Genomic DNA, 6000 nt, shown 5'->3' with positions numbered 1-6000 from the left:
TCACAAGAGCATGAACTGTGTGAGGCGAAAATCCTCTTCTTATGCAGTGGAGCCACAAGTGATTTATCTGTCCCAAAGGAGTTGAATGAAGATCATTATACCAAGCCCCTGGCCACATGCTCATGATTCCCAATATACTGTACAGAGATACTATTTTAGATGTATTTATTGAGTGTCTCACAACGTTTATTGGTATTGTTTTTCATTTTTCTCAACTTCTAAGCCAAACAACTTCAGTATCATGAGGGTGAATGTTTATGCCTCAGGGAAAGAGGAAAATTATAACTAAAGAAGTATTGAAACCATTAGAAATGGACATTAGGAATAACTTTTCTGTGCAGTATATTATTTAATGATCTTCAAGTCATATATTGGGCAGCAAAAAGAAATGCTGTAGTCCACCGGATAATGATAATTTCCAGCTTTTGTGTGGTACACTGTTGGTTCCAACACTTCATATTTCACCAGGAAGCCAAATTTGTGGCTCTTGTGCATTTTGAGATATAGAAAATATATCCAGGGGACAGAACGAAAAGTAAATTGTATACTTTCCAGCTCATTGTGTTTTTTAAGTTAGCCTCTCATAATTTTATAAAATCCTGAAACTTTTCTCATTATCACTCAGTTTTTTGTTCCTCCATAATTTGTTTTATTGCTTTCTTCCCTATCGTTGTGCTTTCTGCTGTCTAATTCTACCTGTATATCAACAGTGTTTTAGCTTGTAGAAAAGCCATAACTAAATGTCTAAATATAATAAAGTGACACATATTACATGATCTTCCTGTAATTAATTAATTAATTGCCTGCTGAAGTTCTTTCAGACAAGGAAGTTGTATTTGCTGAAAAGGGTTAGCAAGTAGTGACAGTCAAGGTGATGGAAAAAAATGTGAAATACACCTGTCATTGCTCTGAAGAGTGCAGCGCAGGCTTGTTCTTGGTACTTCCTCTGTCTCTGTTTCCCGGTTTAGGTAGGGGTGTGTCTGTTAATATATTGCAGTCACACATCTCTGGCAAGACAGGTCTGTCACCAAATGCTTAACTATTACATTGTATAGAAAAGGAACCAGGAAAGAGTAAAACAAGCTTTTCTTACACTGCATCTTTCCGTTGCTATCAGTAATGCAATCCTCATTTTCTAACATTTTCACATGACACTTGATATACGATATGGAAGCTTCAATATTGTGGTAATTATTTTAACATTTTTAGGAGGTATGTGCACAAACCTTTGTCACCTTGTAGTGCATACACAAACCTTTGTCACTTTCACTTCTCTAGGCTGAAAATGCAGGCTCAGTGCTCTGTAAAATCGTCAAGTGTTTTATGTAATGTGAACATAGTAGCCAGTATTGCTATGGCTTTAAGTAATGCAATAAGTACATAGGTGCTAAACTACTGCAAGGAAAGTGTTCTCCGTTCTGAAGACCCTTCACTACGCTGTGCTAAGCAAACTTCAGGCACTCGGACCCAGTTGGTATGCGGGGAGTTAACTAAATTAAGCTTACTTCCAGTTAGCCCCTGTCACCAGGAATGCACTTTGTGTTTACCTATATAAGGAAACCTGTTGGACCTACAGGACTCGGCGGGGCTGTCCGTGCCTGCGAGAGGGGCGAGGGCGGCGGCGGGCGGGGCAGGACCGGACCAGGGGGCAGGACCGAGGAACAGGACCGGAACTGGAGCGGGGGCAGGACCGGACCGGACCGGACCGAGGGCAGGACCGGAGCGGGGGGCAGGACCGAGGGGGCAGGACCGGACCGAGCGCAGCCCTGCACCGCCCGGGAGCGACTGCGCCCCGCTTCTCCGGCTCGGGAAGAGAGAAAAGTGCCCGGGAAGATGGAGGAGCAGGTATGGCAGGCGGGTCCTCGCAGCTGGGGGTGGTTGGGTCGGGGGAGATTTGTCCTTCCAGCTGTGGTTTGCTCCCTCCGGAGCGGGCTGTGGGTTCCGTGCGGCTGCGGAGCTGCGGGAGCGGCTCCCGTAACTTATCTGACGTTCCATGTGCTCCCAAGTCGGATGCACCTTCGTTTTACTGCAGGGATTCTCAAACTTTCTTAGCTGTGATGGAGCACAGATGTGAGCTGAGGCTGCAAATAAAGCTGAGATGCTTTGGTTAGTTTTTTAAATCTTGAAACGTGCTTTTTACAAAAGGTGCGCTCCTTTAGCATGTCTAGGGGTTGGGTGAGTTTTATTTGGATGCGTGTGAATGCGGTAAATCAGCATAGCTGCAATATGTTTGTTACAATACAGGGAGTTCCTGTAGCAATAAAGATTTTGCAGTGAGTTAAAAAGTAAACTTCAGGTACTGTTATAGGAAATGTAAGCTAAACAGGTTCTACTACAGTAGGGATTACCGACTTCAAAACAAGGATTTATATAATTTAGGAAGTATTTGCACAGTATGATTACATTTTAAAAACAGGCTTTCAGTAAAATCTCCACAAAGATGGAGAAATTTTTCCCTGAAGATTTTAATCAGGACATAATGAAAAATAAAGTTGAAAACAAATTTCAAATAGGTCTCTAGGTGTAAGAATACTGCTGTGAAGTCCATCAGGACAGTTGCTGTTAGGTAGCAGATGTTCATTGAGGAACTGTATATAAGTTTTCTGCCATTATGGTGTAGAACATAGGAATGGAAAAATATTTTCAGTTGATTTCTTGGAGTACCTTCTAAGGAAAAAATGTTGCAGAGAACTAGTCAGGTGGAGTGCATTTTCAGAATGATTTTTGTTTTTCTAACATTGGAGACTAATAGATATATGATTACTTTCCTCTTATTTTCATGGTTATTCATATTTATGTGCACCACAGGCATGTGAAAGCACTCATTATGGGAGATGTAGCTACATCTTTCCTAGCCATCAAAATGGGAAAATAAAATTCCTAGGAGGTTAGAAACTTACAATGAAGATGATTTTAAAACCCTCTTTTTTCTAAATAGCTGTAATTTTTATGAATTAATGTGTCCCTGAGATTAATAATATAGTATTACCTGGTTAAAATTAATTTGGAATAAAGAAAGAATTAAGTCACTTGTGTTCATAAAGATTGTCATTAATTTCTGTGAAAGACTTTTTGTTAGTTTCTGACTTTGAATGTTGAGTGAGGTTTTAATGGGAATGACAGAGGGTAGCTGTAGTAGTTCCAGTAGAGACTTTTATAGGAGCTTCAATACCACAAAGTATATAGCAAGTTCCTAAATACCTATTTCAGGGCTGAAGCTAATGGGTTCTTTGTGATGAATCATCTTTGGTTGTGGTGGAAGCCACCATGGCAAAGAAAGCCTGGATGGTGGACCAGAACCATAAATTTCACTTGTTGCACTTCAATCCTGGTGGTTTTGTGGAATATCTTTATTATTTTGAATTGAAAAGAGTACAGAGAAAGGACTTGTAAGAGGGCTGTTAGTAAAGCATAAATTTAAAGGGCAAGAGAAGACTCCAGGGAAACACGCTCTTAAATCACCTTTTCCAAGTCTCATTTCAGGAAATTGCATTGCCCCCATCAGTTTGTCTGGCTGTGTTGCAATCATTAATGGTCTTTTGATTTCCCAGTGCCAAGCAAGGTAGAAAGGTGGTTCAAAGTCTCTGCAGTGTATTTGGGGTGGACAGGAGCCTGCTGTGCCCCAGGATGTGAGCAGTTTGTGTCCAGGCTGGGCAGGGCTGCAGCCTGCCTGCCCCTTGGTGAGCTCTGTGCCTGTCCCCTGCCAAGGGACATGGAGGGAGGAGTTGGTTCTCACTGCTTTCCAGCTGAGTGCTGCCTCTGGCACCCACAGATGTGTAATGATGTGGCTTCAGAGCCTGCAGCATCAGGGGCACCTGCCTAAAGCCAGTGTCTGCCCCAGGGATTTACCTCAGCTTGGTGCTGTGCCTGTGGTGTCACACAAGTTCCCATTAACCTGCATGCACAAAAAGCAAATTTGTTTCAGACCAAAACTTATGGTTGGGAGATAAAGGCCAGGGAAATTTTATGCTTGTTTACAGTGAGAAAAAAAATTCAAAATAAATAAAATTTAAAATATTTTTAGTTTCATTTAAAACATGGGATAGGCCTTGTGCTTTATCTAAAATCACAAGAAAATGCAGTGACTGTGACTGGATTGCCAATCTCTGGCCTGAGCTCCTGCAAGTCAGCCTTACCTTAGGCATGGGTCTCTAACCATGTTAACAGGTGATGAGGTTTATTCTCTGATTAAAGAAAAAAGAGCTAAAGGCATTCTGACCCTGTTTAAAGATTTTTTTCCAAGGATTCCTTTATATTAATTTTAATTTCAGAACTGTCTTCAGAGTGCAGCAATGGTGTTGTGTTGCACTGTATATTTTGAGGATGAATGTTAAACTCAGGTGAAGGCAATGAGCACATCAAGTCTGTGCATACCCCTGTGGTGCCAGCTGTGTAACTCAAGACTGAAGGAAAGCAGAAATACTTGGACTTGATAATATTGATAATGAACCAAAATTATCTTCTGCCTTGCTGCTGTGTTACTGATGGGTTAATTAATGAGAACTGTTATTAATTTGTCGTTTTTAAATCAGAAAGTGCTTTATGTATTTAGCCTATAGTATCATAAAATTTTTGTTTGGAAATAAAAGAACATACTAAATGTCTTCGATGTTTTTCCACATTTAGTAATCTGCTCATCCTAAAAACAAAGTTAGGGCACTTTTTTTTATAGGCTTGCTTGACTTTCATTCCATCACCTCATTTTTGCTTTCATTTTCTGATTTGTGTATAATTTGGAGCTGAGTAGCACATTGTCAGTAGGCAGTTTGGTACATCAAGTTTTTCCTGATATCTTTACACATATTCACTTAAAAAAAAGACTAATCTTTCAAAGGTGTAACTGGAGAGCTTGAAATAATAAAAGAACATGCTGTACTAGTTGCATGCTCCCTTTACGATTTTGTTAAAGGCTTTACCATTCCATTATGCTATCATTTTGTAGTGTAAGCATTTTATATGGCATGTGTGATTTCATTGCCCTTAAGTGACCTTAGTAAATTCCTTATTTCCCCTGAAGCACATACCTAATTGAAAATTGCCATCTGCAGTTGAAGAGCTCTAAGAATAACTCAGGATGGAGATGGGTGTCTAGAGAGCAAGTCAAAAAGCACCTTTTCTGTAAAATTCACTGTAGTGCATGAAGTAAAATATGTGTTTTGTAGATGAATGATAAGGAATTATAGGAAAGACATCTTTATCTGTCTGCCTAATACTGTTCTCCAGAGATCATGTGATCCACAAAAAGTGTGTGTTGCCTAACTTTTTTAAACCTTTTTTAAAGCTTGCCTCTCTCCTTTCAGCCTTTGGTAAATGTATTTGGAATTTAAAGTTAAAAATACCATTCCAAATCTGAGCTGGGCATTTTAGCCCAGCAGCTGTCCTCACACTGCAGTGCCTTGCTTGGCTCTGGTGTGCCACTTTCAGGATACACTTGTGATGGTTGCAGTCTGCAACCACAACCTAAAAATGAGAGGATGTGTTCCTCATGAGAAACCTCTGGCCTAACATTGCATTAATTACAGCTCCTGTGAGAATAAGTGCTTAAGAGTCATGAAAATGAAGGAGGCAAAAAGCTGAGGAATGGCTTAAGGAGGCACTTCCATAGATGAGAGAACTTTAAACTGTGCTCTGGATTAGAAGTCTGTGACATCTGTATATTTGTTCACTATTGTGTAAAGTAATTGTTTAGGACAGGAAAAATGCAAGTATTTTAATTAAAAAGGGTTGGGAAATGTTAAGCATGAAAAGTCTGTGATGAAGATGTAGAGTTTTTATCCTATCTTCCTGTGTGTTTATTCATTACAAAAAGTTGAGAAAATGACTAGGCTGAAAATTAATCCTCCACAAATTCTCTAGTCCTGTGTTACCTCAAAATGGCCTTATTTATGAAAACTTATCCTTTAAATCTATTTTTTCCTGTATTAATTCCAAGTTATGTTTCAAACCCATTTATCAGGGTTAGAGCTTTGGAATACACACTGCTTTGAGACTCGTAAGGGG

General features: G+C 39.9%; 1 protein-coding gene across 1 annotated transcript in view; it reads left to right on the top strand.

Annotated features, from left to right (window-relative positions):
* Positions 1–1811: 1811 nt before the first annotated feature.
* MID1 (midline 1) overlaps positions 1812–6000 on the top strand; it is a 230489-nt gene continuing 226300 nt past the window's right edge. Inside the window, exon 1 of the mRNA XM_079307975.1 lies at positions 1812–1845. The gene's annotated coding sequence lies outside the window, so the exon portion shown is untranslated. The remainder of the gene's footprint in view (positions 1846–6000) is intronic.

Source organism: Erithacus rubecula (genome assembly GCF_903797595.1).
Source record: "Erithacus rubecula genome assembly, chromosome: 1".
In the NCBI taxonomy this organism is placed as follows: Eukaryota; Metazoa; Chordata; class Aves; order Passeriformes; family Muscicapidae; genus Erithacus; species Erithacus rubecula.
Note: the sequence above shows the minus strand (reverse complement) of the source record. Positions and strands in the feature narration are given on the sequence as shown.